Consider the following 20,159-nt stretch of genomic DNA (forward strand, 5'->3'; position numbering starts at 1 on the left):
CAGTGATTAGTATGAAAACTCTGTTGGTAAAGATTTTGGGGGGAGGAAAAAACGTGCTTCAGAGGGGAGAATCAATCACCAACAGGGGAGAATCAATCACCTATTTTGACAACTAACAAAAACCCATGTTACGCATTGAGGTAGATGGGAAAAATACACCTATGTTAGTTGATACAGGAGCAGTTTATACATGCTTAAATTTAAGTCATGCCTCACATTGCCTCATGTGTGGGAAAAATTTGCCAAGACAGTAGGATTCTTGGGACAAAAGCAGTTAGTTTCTACGACCGCGCCAGTCTGTCTAGAAACTAACAATAAAAGTATGACCAACTCTGTATTAGTCTCAAGTCATACACGAGTTAATTTACTAGGCAGAAAGGCAGTAGGTAAATTAGGACTGCAAATATGGTGTGCAGAAGGTGTGTATGTTAATCACAGATTCCTGAAGCACAAATACCCTGTTCAGACTTTCACTGTACAATGATGTATGACCCAACTAAAGATACTGACTTAGGACAGCCATGGCAGGAAGAAACAAAAGAGCACAAAGTTGAATTAGTTACACAGTATATCATCATAGGCTGGCAAGGAGCAGCTATCAGTGTAGATGAGTGTGATTTTGTAAAGCGGTGGTTCAATGTCACTGATTCTGTTTCTCAGGTAACATTATATGTACTGTAGGATAAAACTGCAGCTCAAAGGACTTAGGACCAATAATAAGAAAACTAAAAAAAAGTCCAGTGGGAGTCAACCATAAACCCATTGATTTTTCATTCTGCAGAAAAAAAACTGTATTTAAATCTTGTGTGGTAATAACTTGATTGGTACCCATCAGGAAGTTGTAGTTAGCCGCAAGTCACAAACACAATTGGCATCAGCATCTGAGGTAGTTGGGACAGTCGAAGATGAATTGTATAGGAAAATGGAGAGTCAGGTCCCACCTGAATTTGTCATGAACCAACCGGAATGATCAGAAGACTTAGCACTTAGCGGTTAGCCCTTTGTAGCGTGGATGGTAAACCCAAACATGGAAGCACGCGAGTAGGCAGGATAGCCACGCGATTTAGTCTAAGGACTCTCATGAAAGGGGAGCAAGGGAAAAACACAAATTTAACCCGCGTCCTATAAACACACACTCGAATCAGAAAGTAGACCCAAGAAAAGTGAGTACTCACAAAATGGCAGACAGGTGATCTGAACCAGCATCGGGCGAACTCAATGACTGAGTGATGTGAAGCGCCATCTTGTCTCCTTTTATGCTTCCTGTTTTAGCGACCGTTCTACTTCCGGGTCCTAGTGCCGGTCGCAAAACGGGTGTGTGAGACAGTACCCCCCTGTCCAGGACCGACTCCCAATGGTCCTGGGGTGGAGGATACCCGACGACGGTAGTCCCTGATAAGTTCCGGGTTGAGAATAAACCGGGCCGGAATCCAAGATCGCTCCTCGTGACCGTAGCCTTCCCAGTCGACCAGGTATTGGGTGCCTCGGCCCCTAGGGCACGAATCGAGGATCCGACGTACGGTGTAAGCAGGACCATCGTCAATGATTCGGGGAGGAGGAGCAGGGGGGAGGGTGGAACCATAGGAGAAGTGGTGAAGGGTTTCAGCTGTGACGTGCGGAGTGTGATGCGGTATGGGTCGATGAATCTGGGTGACAGTTTCTTTGATTCTGTGTGGAGATGCAAATTTTTTGACAGCCATACCTTGTCACCTACATTATACATTCGTCCCGGTGGGTGTCGGCGGCGATGTTGCGTAGCGTAGCGGTGGTTGGCCCTTCGGATAGCTTGATTGGCTTGTCTCCACAGCCGCCAACGGACTACGTGCTCTAGAATCAGCTCGGCTGTCTCTTTAGCTGACGGGAGTCCAGAGAGAGCCACCAGGTGGACAGCTTTGGAGAACCGATCCACGATGGTCATAATGGTCGTCTTCTCTTCTGAAGCCGGCAGGCCCGTGATGAAGTCGACGGCAATGTGCATCCAGGGTCGGCGAGGAACCGGGAGTGGCTGGAGCTCTCCAGGCGTCGGCTGGTTGGTGGTCTTGGCCCTGGCGCACACTGGGCACGCCTGAACGAACTCTTCGATGTCCTGGGTCATGGAGGGCCACCAGAAGGCGCGTTGGACGAACTGGAGGGTGCGTCTGGTGCCGGGGTGTCCAGAGATGGGTGATGAGTGGCCCCACTCCATGACGTCGCTCCTGACCGCCTGAGGCACGTAGAGTCGTCCAGGCGGCACACCTGCCAGTTCGGTCTCCGCTGCCTGTGCCTGGCGGACTCTGGTCTCTAGATCCCAGTGGAGAGGTGCGATGATATTTGAAGAGGGGAGGACAGGCGCGGGTTCCGCCCGGGTGGCTGCCCCCTCATATTGTCTGGAGAGGGGGTCGGCCTTGGTGTTCTTGGACCCCGGGCGGTAGGACAGATGGAAGTTATAATGTTCAAAAAACAGGGCCCACCGCGCCTGCCTCGGGTTGAGCTGCTTGATGTTCTGGATGGTGATCAGATTCTGGTGGTCGGTCCAGATGATGAAAGGCTCGCTGGCGCCCTGGAGCCAGTGTCGCCATTCCTCCAATGCCCACTTTATGGACAACAGCTCGCGGTCCCCTACTCCGTATTGCTGTTGAGTGGGATAAAATTTTTGGGAGAAGAAGTCACAAGGGTGTAACTTCTGATCTGGACCTCGCTGGGAGAGAACAGCTCCGGTGCCCACATCCGAAGCGTCCACCTCCACAACGAATTGTTTGTTGATGTCTGGATGGAGAAGGATTGGAGCGGTCGTGAAACGTCGACATAATTCGTGGAAGGCGGAGATGGCGGTGGAGTTGAGGTGGAAGTGATGAGATGGTGGACGGGTCAGGGCAGTTAGGGGTGCTGCAACTGTACTGTAGTCCCTGATGAAGCGACGATAGAAATTCGCAAACCTGAGGAATCGTTGAAGCTGCTTGAGGGTCTTGGGTAGGGGCCAATGACGCACAGCTTCTAGTTTCTGCGGGTCCATGGCCACACCCTGGGGCGAGATGACAAAGCCCAGGAACGTGGTGGAGCGCTCGTGAAAAGCGCACTTTTCCAACTTACAATACAGTTGATGGGCGAGCAATCTCTTAAGGACCGCCCTGACGTGTTGGGTATGTTCTTCAACTGTTCGTGAGTATATGAGGATGTCGTCCAGGTAGACGAATGCCCACCACCCCAACATGTCTCGGAGGACATCATTTATGAAACTTTGAAAGGCGGCGGGGGCATTACAGAGTCCGAAAGGGATAACAAGACTTTCATAATGTCCAGTGGGAGTGATGAAGGCCGTCTTCCACTCATCGCCCTCTCTGATACGCACCAAGTTGTAGGCGCTCCGAAGGTCCAACTTCGTGAAAATGGTGGCACCAGAGAGGGCGTCCAGGGCAGAGTTGGTAAGAGGCAGAGGGTGTCGGTTTTTGATGGTAATGTTGTTTAGCCCCCAATAATCGACACATGGACGAAGTTCACCCCCTTTCTTCTTTACAAAGAAGAACCCCGCGGCGGCGGGCGAGGAGGAGGGCCTGATGGTACCTTGGCGAAGGGCGTTTGACACGTATTCCTCCATCGCCCATGTCTCGGTGGGTGTAAGAGAGTATAAATGGCCGCGGGGGGGAGTCGAGCCCGGCTGAAGGTCGATCGCCAGGGCGTAAAGGCAATGAGGTGGAAGATGGGTGGCGCGTCTCTTGCAGAACACTTCAGCCAGGTCTCGATATGCTGGAGGGATGGCGTTGGTGTCGACGTCGGATTCTAGAGCACGTCAGAATCCGGTTCTGAGTCCAGGATATGAGAGGGTCATGTTGTAACAGCCACGGATGTCCAAGGATGATGGGTGGTATTGAAACGGATGTTAGATGAAATTGAATCTGTTCATGATGTTGCTGGATGATCAGGGTAATGGGTTCTGTCTGGGTGGTGATAGGGCTAGATGATAGAGGCCGGCCATCTACGGAAGTGATGCGAACAGGCTAGGATAACGCCTCAGTCTTTACCCCCAGTTCTTTGGCATAAGAAGAGTCAATGAAGTTACCTGCGGCACCGGAATCGATGAACGCGGTGCTCCTGACTCGTTTGTGGCCAAACTGGAGGCTTACTTGGACCGTGAGACGGGAGATATTGGTCGTGGTGGCGAAGAGTTGGAGGCGACCCGGTGAGCTCTTCCCCTCGCTCACCGGGTCTGGGCGTTTCCCGGCCGGAGAGGACAGGTGGCTCTGTGGTGGGCTCCTGACCCGCAGTAGGCACAGAGTCCCTCCCTGAATCGCCGTTCCCGTTCTGCAGCGGTCAAGGAGGCGCGTCCTAACTGCATGGGTTCCCCGGCTCCGGTGTCAACCACGGCAGGAGGTGGAGAACCGACAGGTCCATGAGTGGTGGAGGTGACGGTGGTTGGAGTTCGTGGAGTGGAAAACGCAAAAGCGGGTGTTGGCGGCAGGGTTCTTGGGGCTGGCTTCGGGCGAGATAGGAGGCGTTGGTCAACTCGGAGGGCGAGCTGAATCAAACCCTCCAGGGTGGCAGGAAGCTCCCGCCCGGCTAGCTCGTCTTTTATCCTAGAAGCCAATCCCTCGTAATAGGTGGTCCGGAGCGCGGCGTCTCCCCAGGTGGTTTGTACGGCGAGAGTGCGGAAATCAGCCGTGTAGCGGCTCACGGACGAACTTCCCTGCCTCAGGTGGTACAGCTTGGTGTCGGTCTCCACCTCGCCCGCAGGGTGTTCGAATGTTAACTTCAGCTGACGGGTGAACTCATTGTAGGAATGGGCGGTATCCGAGTCAGCACGAAGAACTGCCGTGGCCCACTCAGCTGCCTGCCCCGACAGCAACGAGACAAGGAGAGCAATGCGCAATCGATTGGTGGAGTATTTGGTGGCATTGAATTTAAACACCAGATTGAGAGCAGTTAGAAAAACACTGCAGTGCCATCCCACTTATCCGGTAGAGCAAGAAAGACATCAGAAGTAGGAGGGGGAAGGGGGGGGGCGGAGCTGCGGCCGCTGCGACGGGCGGACGGTTAGCCGCGCTAGCAACAGCCTCGCAAAGGGCCGCGTTCTCCTGCCGGAGCTCCGCCATCTCACGGCGCAAGGCCGCGACGTCTTGGACGCTCCGGCGAAGAGTAGCGAGCTCTCCGTTTAGCTTGTTGATTAGCTCGGCGTGCCGATCAACCACGTCGCAAAGGTGCGCATAATCCGCTGGGTTTACCGCGGAAGACTCAGTCATTCTGTCACGAACTAACCGGAATGATCAGAAGACTTAGCACTTAGCGGTTAGCCCTTTGTAGCGTGGATGGTAAACCCAAACGCGGAAGCACGCGAGTAGGCAGGATAGCCACATGATTTAGTCTAAGGACTCTCACGAAAGGGGAGCAAGGGAAAAACACAAATTTAACCCGCGTCCTATAAACACACACTCGAATCAGAAAGTAGACCCAAGAAAATGAGTACTCACAAAATGGCAGACAGGTGATCTGAACCAGCATCGGGCGAACTCAATGACTGAGTGATGTGAAGCGCCATCTTGTCTCCTTTTATGCTTCCTGTTTTAGCGACCGTTCTACTTCCGGGTGTTAGTGCCGGTCGCAAAACGGGTGTGTGTGACAGAATTATGGGTTCGGCAGGACACAGCTGTAGGCCTATTTAAATCAGCCAGGCCAATTCAAGTAAAACTTAAAGCAGATGTAAAACTGCCCAGAATAAGGCAATATCCTTTGCGACATGAGGCAGAAGCTGGCATAATGAACACTATTAAAGGCCTTGTTAAAGCATCTGTACTAGAAGAGACAACCAGTTGTTGTAATTCTCCTATTTTCCCGGTGATCAAGCCAGGTACAAATAAATGGCGTCTTGTGCATGATTTGGATGCAGTTTAATAGTATAACAGGTAAATTATCCAGCATGTTCCAAATCCACACGCACTGCTAACTAATGTCCCTCCCAAAGCCATATATTTCACTGTAATTGATCTTTGTTCAGCCTTCTTCAGTGTTCCAGTGGCAGAAGAGAGTAGATATTTGTTTGCATTTACATGTGCTAATAAACAAAATATGTACCAAAAATGCCATGGAGGTTCAACCACTCACTGCTTATATTCAATCGGATTTGGAAGCTGATTTAGAAGGTTTAAGGATAGAAAATAGCCTTCGTCAGCATATGGGGGTTTGTTTAATATGTTTATCATCATTAGAAACATGCCATAATGATTCCATTGAGGTACACTGTAAGCTAGCTCAGAGAGGTCATAAAGTTCCAAAGCTAAACTACAATACTTAAAAAATTAAGTTGAATGGGTAAGGTGACTAATTTCACATGAGACGATAGCCGTAGTGCCTACCTAATTAGAAGGCATAAATAAGGCACCATTGTCACAACCAGATAAATAGTAATGACCTTTCTAGGGGTAACTGGTTTCATGCTGACTGGAGTGAAAAGTATGCAGTCAAAACAGCTCCACTAAGGGAAATGATGAGAAAAGAAGAACTGCAAGATCTAAGTGCCCCATTAAAATGGAACACAGATGAACTGTTAGCATTTGAATCCATCAAAAAGAAATGCTATCTGCACCTACTTTAGGTACACCTGATTATATCAAGCCATTCTATCTGTATGCGGTTAACCAAGCTGATGGATCTGCGTCAGCTATATTGATGCAGGAAACTTGCAGTGATAGGAAAAACCAGCCTCTTGCTTACTACAGCACTAAGCTAGATAATATAACTTAAGGTTACCCACGATGCTACCAACAGGGTCTTTCAGCTGTACCTTATGCATATGGAAAAGCATCTACGTTGACTACAGGTTACTTATAGGTTGTATAAATTGATAAAACAAGGGAAAATTGTTCTTACTTAAGCTCGCCTCCTAGCATATTCTTCACTGCTCACATATCCCGACATTACTATACCATAAAGCCATGTGACACAGTTAACCCAGCTAAATTAATCCCTTATGCCTATGAAGGAGTGTCTCATGATTGTGTGGCGAATTTATTGGCATTTACTAGGTTACGGCCTGATCGAGTCTAACCCGATATCTGATGCAGAAATCACTTACTTTGTTGATGGGTCTAGTTTAGAGACCATGTAGGAACACTAGGTATCCAATAACAATGAAGAATGGAGAAGACTGTAAACCATCTTATCTCAGAATTGTTTGTAACCGTGTTCTACCCAATTAGCTGAGCTGAACAGTGCTAACAGCCACCTGCCAATTATCAAAAGGGCTAGTGGCAAATATTTTTACAAATTCAGCCTATTTGCGTAGTGCATTTCATCTGTTTGGAGCAGTATGGAAGCAAAGAGGGTTTAAAAGGAGTGACGGAACTTCCATTCAACATGCAAACAAGTAAACTAATGTCTGCTATGATGCTACCAAGACAATTGGCTGTCATTAAATGTCAGGCCCATAGAAAGGGAAATGACTACGTCACTAAGGGGGTAACAACCTAGCAGACTTAGAAGCAAAGCGAGCATCAAAGTGTCAACTGGCAGTGCAGGTGCCAATAGTCCTTATAGAACCGCGGCCTCAGTTAAAGGATATTATTTGTATTCAACATCAAGCAGGTCCTTACGAGCACTTGATGTGGCTCCAGAGGGGAGCTCAAAAGGATGCACAGGTTATTTGCCGTTCACATGAACATCTGATCATAGCACCCACAGCACTGGTAAACATTTTGATTTCAGATGCTCATAGATTTGACTATTGTGCAAGAGGAGAGGTTGTAAGAAAAATCAAGCAACCTGGGTATTGGTCTTCATATCTGCATGCTATGGTGGATGACATCCTAGCTTCATTTGAAATATGTGCTAAGCATAATGTCAGGAAGGAAACAGCAACACCTATTGGTCATATACCCGTACCAGAATGACCATTTAAGCACTTAGTGGTAAGCTACAGTATGTGGACATAATAAAGTAGGGTACGAGGCAAAAGGTTTGTAATAACTGACAGATTTAGTAGATGGGTAAAATCAATACCATCTGCAGATGAACAGGCAGAAACAGTTATCAAATCACAAGGGAAGTGATACCTAGATTTGAAATTCCATCAGAGATCAGTTCCGATAGTGGATCAGTATTCATTCAGAAAATGTAAGGCAGGTATTACAATGGTTTGGAACATAGCAAAGATTTGGGTATGTCCCAGGAGAAGGTAGAAAGTACTGTAAGCGCTACCTTCGCGGCACTGCGCAAAACGTGCGCTGATGTGAGCCGCTTAATTTCAGCCATAAAATACCAAGGTATTTTTGCTGTGTAGTTCTGTGTGTCCATAAGAATTGTATTTCAATGAAAGTTTCAGAAATCATGTTTTATTTTTGTTTATCTGAAAAGAAGCCCTGTTTGTGTGGGGAATTTACATTTACGCATTTGGCAGACACAAATCTAATAGGCATTACAAAAAATATTTGTATTTATATTACTAAATAGGCATTACACATCTGAGCAGTTAAGGGCCCAACAGTGGCAATTTGGTGGTGGGGTTTGTACCTGGGATCATCTGAACCGTAGTCCAATGCCTTAACCACTGAGCCATACCCTATTGAGTGTGTATTGGTGTGAACCTGAAGCCAGTTGTGATTTGGTCTTACAGATTCATGAAAAGGCCTAGATTATTCAGTGAAACAGAGGCTCTGCTGAAAAAAGTTAGACACATCAGTCACTTTACCCCAAATAAAAGGTCTTTCTGAGTGTTATTTAATTGTTTTGCTATGGACACCCAACACTTTCATGAACTCAGTGTGTTCAAAACAATCTGCCAGGTGTGACATAATTTTAAAGGTTGCACACGAATCTGACATACCCTTACAGAAAATAAAATATACTTCTCTATATATACAGTATCAACTGTCAATATATAGAATCATTAAGTGTTCTGATTTAAATGTTTACAATATACGAAATAATATATTGTATTAACATATTACAATATATTGAAAAATACATAAGGAATTGCCACTTTTCAAATATAGCAAAATATATTTAAATATATATGTTAATATAGAAAATTTTACTTCATCAAATATATCATTTAATTAAATATATCTATTTTTTTATAATATGCTTATGCAATATGCTTATGGCTCATTTGCTTATGCATGAAACTTAAAAAACATAAGAAATATTAAAGTTCTAATGAACATATCAAAAATCCACACCATTAAAACTAGCAGGTCAACAATATTTAAAATATTATAGTTTACTAATACCACTAATTTGTAAAAATAAGCCCATGCGTAAAAATAAATACATTAATTAAATAAACTAAAATGTGCAAACTACAATATACAGTTTTTATTGTGCAATTAAATAAACACGATATATATATATATATATATATATATATATATATATATATATATATATATAAAATATATCACACATTTAGACTGATTATATGTAGATGTGATATATATAATATATCACACATTTAGACTGATTTGTGAACAATGTTTGAGAGAAATGGTAATATTGTGTATCTGGAATGAATTTTAGATCTTTAAGTCCACCTCATAAAAAATCGGAGCAGAAACAAAGGTGTTGTGTTTATATTTTTGTTGAGTGTATATATACTCAGCAAAAAAAGAAACGTCCCTTTTTCAGAACTGTGTATTTCAACAATAATGTTATAAAAATCCAAATAACTTTACAGATCTTCAATGTAAACGGTTTAAACAATGTTTTCAATGCATGATTAATTAACCATAATAAATTAATTAACATGCACCTGTGGAATGGTCGTTCAGACCTTAACAGCTTACAGAAAGTAGGCATTTAAGGTTACAGTTCTAAAAATGCAGGACACTAAAGAGACTTGTCTACCGACTGTGAAAAACACCCAAAGAAAGATGCCCAGGGTGCCTGCTCATCTGCGTGAACGTGCATTAGGCAAGCTGCAGGGAGGCATGAGGACTGCTAATGTGGCTAGGGCAATTAATTGCCCTGTTCACACTGTGAGACGCCTAAGACAGCGCTACAGGGAGAGAGGAAGGACAGCTGATCATCCTCACACAGGATCGGTACATCCGAATATCACACCTGCGTGACAGGTACAGGATGGCCACAACAACTGCCCGAGGAACACACAATCCCTCCATCAGTGCTCAGACTGTCCGCAATAGGCAGTCCATGAGAAAGAGATGCACTGCAGTACTTAAAGCAGCTGGTGGCCACACCAGATACTGACTGGTACTTTTGATTTTGAGCCTCACTTCATTCATACATTGTGAAACATTTTTAGTTTATGTCTTATGGTGTTAACTTTTTTAGTGTTTGATTATACAAATATTTACACATTAAGTTTACTGAAAGTAAAAAGAGCTGAAAGTCAGAGGACATTTCTTTTTTTGCTGAGTATATATATAGTGAAGAGAAATGATAGAGAGATTATGGTTGACCTTTTTAAATGCAGATTGACCTGTATATCAACCTATATTTGAAGTGCGTGTGGACAAACACAAACTCTTTGTGCATGCACACACAAACTCTCCGTGCGAAAACATCTTTGGTTACTTTGCTGTAAACCTGTTCCCTAAAAAGGCAGGAACGAGATGGTGCGTGAAAACGCTATGGGAAAATTTTTTCTTGTTGCCGGTTGTGAAGCATGTGTGTATTAAACACGCCAAATTTTGGCTTATATAACCTCTGTCAGGTGATGTCATCTGATGAGATGCACCTGCAGGTTATAAAGGGGAGTAAACCGGAAATATTCCTCAGATCAATTTTTTCTGAAGGGACGACCGGTCACGCAGGCAATGCGGCATCTCGTTCCCGCCTTTTCAGGGAACAGGGTTACAGCAAAGTAACCCGAGACGTTCCCTTTCAAAGGCTACACTCGATGCTGCGTAAAACGCTATGGGAAGGAGAATACCAATGCCACCGCACTGCAAGTGTCTGGACCCCAAGGTTGTGTAGCGTGTGCACACAAAGGCCGAGGAGGTCTCAAAACTTTCATTGGGAGGCTGACTTGAGAACCAGTGAGCCCGATGTAGCATGAACATCCAGACTATAAAATCTAACAAATGTGTGTGAAGGGGACCAACCTGCAGAGCAGGGGAATACCTTTTGCCAGTGCAATATATGAGGCGAACCCCCTGGTTAAATGAGCCCTAATTCCTAGAGGCGAAGCGAGCCCACGCGCCTCATAGGAGAAGGCAATAGCATCTCTCACCCAGTGTGACAAGGTCTGTGTAGTGGCGGCTGCCCCCTGGTTGCAACCCCCATAGCATATAAAAAGCTGCTCTGGATTACGCCACTGGCTAGTGCAGTGGACATAAATCTGGAGAGCACGTCCTGACCACAGTGAGTGAATACTCTCCTGCTCCGGAGCTATAAAAGGCGGAGGACAGAAAGCTTGCAGAACAACAGGGTGCATGGTTGAGAATGGAACTTTCGGAAGATAGTTCGGGTGAGGATGCAAAATGGCCTTGACTAGCCCAGGGGCAAAGTCTAGACAGGATGGGGAGACTGACAAGGTGTGCAGATCTCTAATTCTCTTCAGAGAGGTAATGGCCATCAGAAAAACCATCTTAAGGGTCATGTAAGGGCCATATTTCATTCTTGTGATTTGTTGTTATGTTTATCTTATTTCAGTTTATTAGTTAAGCATTAAGCATTAAGTATCATACACATAATTTGTATTGTGACATCATTTCATGTGTTGTTCTGTGACATCATCCCACAGTTATGCAGTTCCATGTCTATCACGCACGTTAGTTGTAGTTGTTGTTAAGACACGGAAGGATACAGAAAGGTGTGAAGCACACAAGCCTTTGACCGTGATAACGTGAGACAGTAAGCTAAAAGGAATACAGTAAAATAAGTTGTTGTAACTGTAATCTATCGAAGCTACAGAACACAGCAAGCGACTCGTCGTGACTACAGTGGATTTATGCAAGAAACTGTAACAACCGTTGTTTTTGATGTTGAAAATAAACAAGAGACAAAGAAATCAACGAAACGTCTGATGTCGTTAGTGACACTGTGTAACTAAAGACACGCGTCAGAACTTGTGAATAACATGCACCTACATTAAAGTCAAAGGCTTGGCTCCGCCGCAGAAATGAAGATAAGTGATTTAAGATTGTGAAGAGCGCGCGTGCGACTTCAAAAACGCGCATCAACCGAAACCGAAAGCGAGAAGAGGACTTGCCTGCCTTAAACTTCACCATGTCACACGGCGAGGACAACGCCGCTATCGCCGAATCTGAGCAGGTGATGGTGCTCGACGAACTGAAGAGCGCCAGAGAAGGCAAGTGGAGTCAGTTGACTGTATTATACAATGAACTAGAGGCGCTTATGGACAATGCTTGTAATTTGCATGACGTTAAAGCCAAGCGCCGCCAATACAAAGCGCTGCTAAATGACTTTATTGAAAGTAATGTAACAGTGCGATCGTGCGCAAAGGATGAAGAGCGTGAAACCGATCAGCACCACTGGTATCACCCTAGATTAACGCGCTGCACAGAATTCATGATAAGAGTGGAGTCGTGGATCGCGGACACTAGTAATCGCTTTAAGCTGTCTCAAACAGTTGACGATGGAGTTTCGCCAAACGACAGTGTGTCAATGGCGGAGCGTAAGACGCCCGCCCCCCAAAGGCAAGGAAGCGTAACGTCAGCGGCATCCAAGAGGTCCTTAACGTCAGCAGCATCCGAAGCTCGACTAAAAAAGGCAGAAGCCAACAGAGCAGCTTTGCTGGCTAAAGCAGCAACTTTGAGAGATCGGCAGGCGCTGGAGCTGGAGGAAGCACAATTAAAGGCTGAGGAAGAGCAATTGAAAGCAAGACTAAAGGTTGAGGAAGCACAACTAAAGGCTAAACAAGCACAATTAAAGGCACAAAAGGAAAGGCTGGAAATGGAAACGGCGCTTGCAATGGCCGATGCTGAACTAAATTCTTACCAGAACCGCAAAAAACAACATCCTGCCAGACGGAGCGTGGTCGTCGAAACGAGTGGTGCACGCCCCTCGGAACCAGAGCAAAACGACCACTGCAACCACAGTTCGGCAACGGAATACCTCGAGCTGCCATCACGCCTCCGAGCAACCCACTTAAGCATCCCAGTGAGTGCCAAACCCATAATGTCAAGCACCCTAATGGAACGGCCCACCCAAGGTAACGAACACTCACTTTACAACACTGACATAGTGGAGCCTCAGGGTAGGATGCCACTTCAGGCAGATCTTACAGAAATGTTTGCAAAGAGTCAGAGGCAACATTCCTTACCCTCGCGCAACGTTCCTCTATGGTGACCCTCTTGAGTTCACGTCCTTCGTAAGAGCCTTTAAACACGCCATCGAAACCAACACTGATAGCAATCATGATAGGCTGTTCTTTCTCGAGCAGTATACTGAAGGACAGCCTAAGAACCTAGTGAGAAGCTGCCTGCTCATGCCAGAACATCGTGGCTATGCAGAGGCTATGAAACTGTTACATGACAATTTCGGAAATAGACAAATAATCGCTACAACGCTGATGCAAAAGGCACTCAACTGGCCGGAAATAAAGTCAGAGGACGGAAAGTCGCTAAAAACTTTCTCCCTGTTCCTAGTAGAATGTTACAATACCATGTCAAGCATTAACTACATGGATGAGCTAGACAATGCTACCAACTTGAGAGGTGTTGCCTCAAAACTGCCCTACAAATTGCGTGAAAAATGGAGAAGCCACGTATACGAGTACGAAGAGCGCAATGAAGAAACAGCTAAGTTCGTGCAGCTGATGAAATTCGTAGAACGGGAAGCAAAGGCAATGTCTAACCCACTTTTTGGAGACCTGAACGTTTCGACTAGTGGTACAACGACTAGTGGTAAAAAGCACAGCAACAAATCCCCTTCAGGATTCAAGCAAAAAATGGAAGAAAAGAGAGGTAGCAGCTTTGCGACCGGCGTAAAACAGGTTGGTAAAAATCATAGAGACTCAATCACAGTAAAGAGTAGTGGTGCATTAGTTATTAGTGCCTTCACTAAACCTTGTGCATCCTGTGAGCAAGATCATACCCTAGACGAATGCCACAAGTTTAACAATGAGACATATAAGGTCAAATTAGACTTTCTAAAAAAGAATGGATTTTGCTTTGGCTGTTTAGTAAAAGGACATTTAAGCAAAGACTGCACGAAGAAAATTACATGTCAGTTGTGCTCAAAGAAACATCCTCGCATGCTACACATTGCAGCAAAGGACACAGCTCAAGCGATCGTAAAGGCTGACGAAACCGAACCAGTTCAAACATTGCCTGTTGCAGCGAGTCACGAAACGAGTGCGTGTATCGGGGCTGGAGATGACTGTATTCTCTCCATAGTACCTGTTAAAATAAAGTCCAAAAAGGGCAACAAGACAGTAAAAGTATACGCCTTTATGGACCCAGGTAGCTCTGCTACATTTTGTACAGAGTCACTAGCAAGGCGATTAAACGTACAAGGTAAAAAAATTGACATCATGTTAAGCACCCTGAACGCGAAGAAACAAGTAAAAAGCTATGTGCTTACTGATCTAGAGGTTAGCAGTCTGGAAGAAAACACCTTTGTTGAACTCCCCAAAGTGTTCACACAAAAGAGTATCCCAGTCTCAGTGGAAAATATTCCACAACAGCACGACATTGATAAGTGGCCATACCTCAGCGAAGTAAAACTGCCTTACATTAATGCTGGAGTTGAAATTCTCATAGGTAACAAAGAGCACAGGCTCCTAGAACCATGGCGAGTAATTAACAGCAGGCACAATGGGCCATATGCAGTAAAGACTGCTCTTGGATGGACCATAAATGGACCTCTTCGAGAGTCGGTCGAGGAAGGCACATGTGACAATGAGCAAGTGAGCGTTGCAGTCAACAGAGTCTCCATCGAAAGTGTGGAACAAATGCTGATACAACAGTACAACCATGATTTTCCTGAACGGAACTGTGATGACAAAGCTGAGTTGTCACAAGAGGACTATCAGTTTTTAGACTCTGTAACTAACTCCCTGCAATTTACCGATAATCACTTCTACATCGGTCTCCCATTTAAGAAAGCAGCTATTCAAATGCCCAATAACCGAAGCGCAGCCATGCAGCGCGCACTGAACCTCAAACGGAAGTTTAAGCATAACCGCTCCTTTCACAAAGAGTATTTAAACTTCATGAATGACATGTTTGAGAAGGGTCATGCAGTCAAGGTCCCCACACCCCACCTAAGTCGACAAGACGGGCAGGTGTGGTACATACCTCACCATGGTGTGTACCATCCTCAAAAGAAAAAGCTAAGGGTAGTCTTTGACTGTGCTGCTAGCTATCAGGGAATATCATTAAATAGCGAGCTTCTGCAGGGACCCGACCTGACAAACTCACTCATTGGGGTGCTCGCACGCTTTAGACAAGAAGAAGTTGCCATGATGGCAGATGTGGAAGCCATGTACTATCAGGTCAGAGTTCCGGAAAAGGACACAGACTTGTTGCGTTTCCTGTGGTGGCCGAACGGAGACGTGAGTCAGGACTTGGTCGAGTATAAAATGGTTGTTCATTTGTTTGGTGCAAAATCATCTCCAAGTGTAGCTAACTTCGCCCTTAGGAAAACAGCAGAAGAAAACCGCAGCAATGCATCTGCCGAGGCAGTCAACACAGTACTTAAAAACTTTTATGTAGACGACTGCTTGAAGTCTGTCTCTAGTCATAGTCAAGCAGTTGCGCTATATAGTAATCTCACCAAACTGTGCGCAAGTGGAGGGTTTCACCTCACCAAGTGGGCAAGTAATAGTCGTACATTGCTAGCTTCCATCCCTGAGGGTGAGAGAATTAAAGACATGAGGGACTTAGATCTGAGTAAAGACGTACTCCCTGTTGAGAGGGCTCTAGGGGTGCTGTGGTGTATTAATTCAGACACGCTCAAGTTCAAGATTAGTTTAAAAGAGCGGCCTGTGACTAGAAGAGGAATCTTGTCAGTCACTAGTTCAATTTATGACCCCTTAGGCTTCCTTGCACCAGTCATACTGCCAGCTAAGATCTTAATGCAGCAGTTATGTAAAGAGAGACTCGCTTGGGACGATGACATTCCCGAACAATTTATAAAAAGATGGAGGGCCTGGCTACACGAGTTGCATCAATTGTCTGAGTTTAGTGTGGCAAGATGCGTAAAACCAGTTGACTTTGGAGTCACAAATACAGCACAACTTCACCACTTCTCAGATGCAAGTGAAATGGGATATGGAGTTGTCTCATATATTAGGTTAGTAAATGCTGATGGACTTACACACTGTGCATTCATGATGGGGAATTCTCGCGTAGCGCCCTTGAAACAAACTACTATCCCCCGAATGGAATTGACAGCGGCAGTGGTCGCCGTAAACAACGACAAAATGCTGAAAGGTCAACTGGAAATAGAACTGCTGGACTCTGTGTTTTGGACCGACAGCACAACTGTTTTGAGATACATTGTTAATGAAAAACTTCGCTTCAAAACCTTTGTCGCTAACAGAATCTCCATCATACGAGAGTCAACCAAGCCACAGCAGTGGAGGTACGTCAACACTTTAAAAAACCCAGCCGACGCTGCTTCCAGAGGAGTTTCCTGTAAAAAATTCATGAAAACCAACAATTGGATCCATGGTCCGCCCTTTCTTAAAACACCAGAGAGTAAATGGCCTGAAAACATTCACGATCTGTCGACGAAAGAGGATGACATTGAGATTAAACACTCAGCCTCAGCGAATCTCGTAAAAACTACAGAGAGCACAGATGCCGTGAGTAAACTGATTAACTATCACTCCGACTGGTATAAGTTAAAAAGATCCGTTGCCTGGATTCTTTGCGTTAAAGACATGCTTAAACAGAGAACGAAAAGGATTAAGGGACAGGCAAACAACTCAATAATAGAAAACCATAAGTCTCTATCAATTAAGGACTTAACAAGGGCAGAAAACGAAGTCATTAAGTTCGTTCAAAACCAAAAATTCAAAGACGAAATTTCCATGTTACAAAAGGGTAATGCTTCCGTAAAAAGAAACAGTTGTCTCTCCAAACTAGATCCAGTACTGCAGGATGGAGTGCTAAGAGTAGGAGGACGTCTTGGTAGGTCTGCAATGCCTGAGCATGCAAAACACCCTGTCATTATACCCAAAGACTCACACATTACAACTTTAATCTTAAGAAACACTCACGAACAGGTCGGACATTGTGGAAGGAATTATATGCTTTCAAAATTGCGGCAGAAATACTGGATTCCGACAGCAAATTCCCTTGTGAGAAAGTTTCTGTCCAGTTGTGTGACATGCAGAAAGATCAGAGCGAAGAATAGTAAACAAAAAATGTCAGAACTACCACGCGATAGAATAACACCAGATCACCCACCGTTCACTAACGTAGGGGTAGACTATTTTGGACCCTTCGAGGTCAAACGGGGTAGAAGTAATGTTAAAAGATATGGCGTATTGTTTACTTGTCTGACAACAAGAGCCGTGCACATTGAAGTCGCGCAGTCATTAGATACAGACTCCTGCTTAAATGCTATTCGACGCTTCATGTGCAGAAGAGGCCAGGTGTCAGTTATGAGAAGTGATAATGGAACAAACTTCACAGGCGCTGAGACTGAATTGCGTAAAGCTACCCAACAGTGGAATCAGTCAAAAATTGAAGGCGTCCTCATGCAAAAGGGGATACAATGGATATTTAATCCTCCTGCTGGGTCTCACTTCGGTGGAATATGGGAAAGGCAGATAAGGTCAGTTAAAAAAATCTTGAGGTCTGTATTAAAAGAACAAACACTAAGCGATGAGAGCTTGCACACATTCTTGTGTGAGGTGGAAGCTATAATAAATGACCGTCCCCTTACCACCGCTACAGACGATCCCACAGACCTGGAGCCCCTGACACCTAACCACCTGCTGCTGATGAAAAAACAGCCAAACTTGCCTCCTGGACTTTTCAAAAAAGAGGACATTTACGCACGTCGCAAGTGGAAGCAAATTCAGTACCTTGCCGACCTATTCTGGAAGCGATGGGTGCGTGAATACTTGCCCTTGCTTCAGGAGCGCCAAAAATGGTCTCAGGTGAGAAAAAACCTCTCGATTGGAGACGTAGTTCTAATAATTGATGAGTCTTCTCCAAGAAATTCATGGGTCGTCGGACGAATCACGAAAGTGTTCCCTGATAAAAAAGGACTTGTGAGACGTGTACTGGTCAAAACTAAAACCAGTACCCTGGAAAGACCCATCGATAAGCTGTGCCTGATATGTGAAATGGACTGTTAATTACCTTATAAAGTAGTCATGTTCCTTTCATTTTGGTACGCAGCGATATGAATACCTTAAGTTAAACCGTTAACAAATGTCTAAAGTGTTAAGAAAGTTAATTCAAATTTTAATCCAATAGTAAATGTTGTGGCCCAATTGTAAAAAAAAAAAACAACAAAACAAAAAATGTGTGTAATTGTCAGTCTTCCTGCCTGTCAATTAGGGGCTGGAAATGTAAGGGCCATATTTCATTCTTGTGATTTGTTGTTATGTTTATCTTATTTCAGTTTATTAGTTAAGCATTAAGCATTAAGTATCATACACATAATTTGTATTGTGACATCATTTCATGTGTTGTTCTGTGACATCATCCCACAGTTATGCAGTTCCATGTCTATCACGCACGTTAGTTGTAGTTGTTGTTAAGACACGGAAGGATACAGAAAGGTGTGAAGCACACAAGCCTTTGACCGTGATAACGTGAGACAGTAAGCTAAAAGGAATACAGTAAAATAAGTTGTTGTAACTGTAATCTATCGAAGCTACAGAACACAGCAAGCGACTCGTCGTGACTACAGTGGATTTATGCAAGAAACTGTAACAACCGTTGTTTTTGATGTTGAAAATAAACAAGAGACAAAGAAATCAACGAAACGTCTGATGTCGTCAGTGACACTGTGTAACTAAAGACACGCGTCAGAACTTGTGAATAACATGCACCTACAGGTCAGAAACCTGGCAGGCGCTGACTTAAATGGTTCGAAAGGGGTGTCAATTAGACCCTCGAGCATGATAGATAAATCCCACAGTGGCTCTAGTGGGTGGCCTCAACCGTTTAGCTCCACGAATGAAAAGGGCAACTAAAGAGTGCTTTTCCACAGCAACCCCATCAATCAGAACGTGGCAGGCTGAAATAGAGGCTACGTACGTCCTGAGAGTACTAGGGCACAAGCCAGAGGACAACTTTTCCTGCAGAAACTCCAGCACTGAAACAATTCGGCAGTGGACTGGGTCTACATGTTTTGTCATGCACCAACTTTCAAATACATTCCATTTGTGGGCATAAGCTCTTCTAGTGGAGGGAGCCCTAGCATATAGGATAGTCTTAATTACGCTGGCTGGAGGACCAGCTTGACTTAGTTGGTCCCGTTCAGGGGCCAAAAGTAAAGGTTTCAAAGTTCGGGCCTGGGATGAAATATTGTCCCCTGCGCCTGAGACAGAAGATCCCTCCTCACTGGAACCACCCATGGTGAGCCGTCAAGGAGAGATATTAGATCTGAGAACCACACTCTGGTCGGCCAACAGGTCGCTATCAATAAGAGGCGCAAACGCTGTTGACGGACCCTCGCCAGGACTCTCGGGAGCAGGTGTAATTTGGGCCACGTATGGGCCATCGCGTCCAGACCTAGGGGAGTTGCAAGAGTCAGAGAGTAGTAGAGGGGACATTGTGCTGTCTTTTGGGAGGCAAAGAGGTCCACATCTGCTATAAAGAATATTTCCCAGATCTGACTGACTACCTCGGGGTGGAGTCTCCATTCTCCGTGTGTCACAGCTTGTCTGGACAGTAAGTCTGTTTCCACATTCATGTGCCCCGAAATGTAAATCGCCCTGAAGGACAGGAACTTGTCCTGTGCCCAAAGCAGAACCTGGTGTGCTAGCTAGTTTAAGCGGCGCGAGCGCAGTCTGCCCTGGCGATTTATGTACGAGACTACTGATGTGTTGTCCACCCGCACTAGAACATGGTAGCCTCTCAACTGCTGGAGGAAATGGTGTAGGGCCAAAAATAGAGCCATCATTTCGAGGCAATTGATGTGCCATGCGAGAAGATGGCCTCTCCAGCTCCTTTGGGCTGGACGGCCAACCAAGACCGCACCCCAGCCGGTAAGGGAAGCGTCTGTCTTTAGCATTTTGCGATGACAAGACGGACCTAGAGTGGGACCCATAGTCAGAAACCGTGAACTACATAGAAAGG

This window comes from Clarias gariepinus, chromosome 5 (assembly GCF_024256425.1).
Source record: "Clarias gariepinus isolate MV-2021 ecotype Netherlands chromosome 5, CGAR_prim_01v2, whole genome shotgun sequence".
NCBI lineage: Eukaryota > Metazoa > Chordata > Actinopteri > Siluriformes > Clariidae > Clarias > Clarias gariepinus.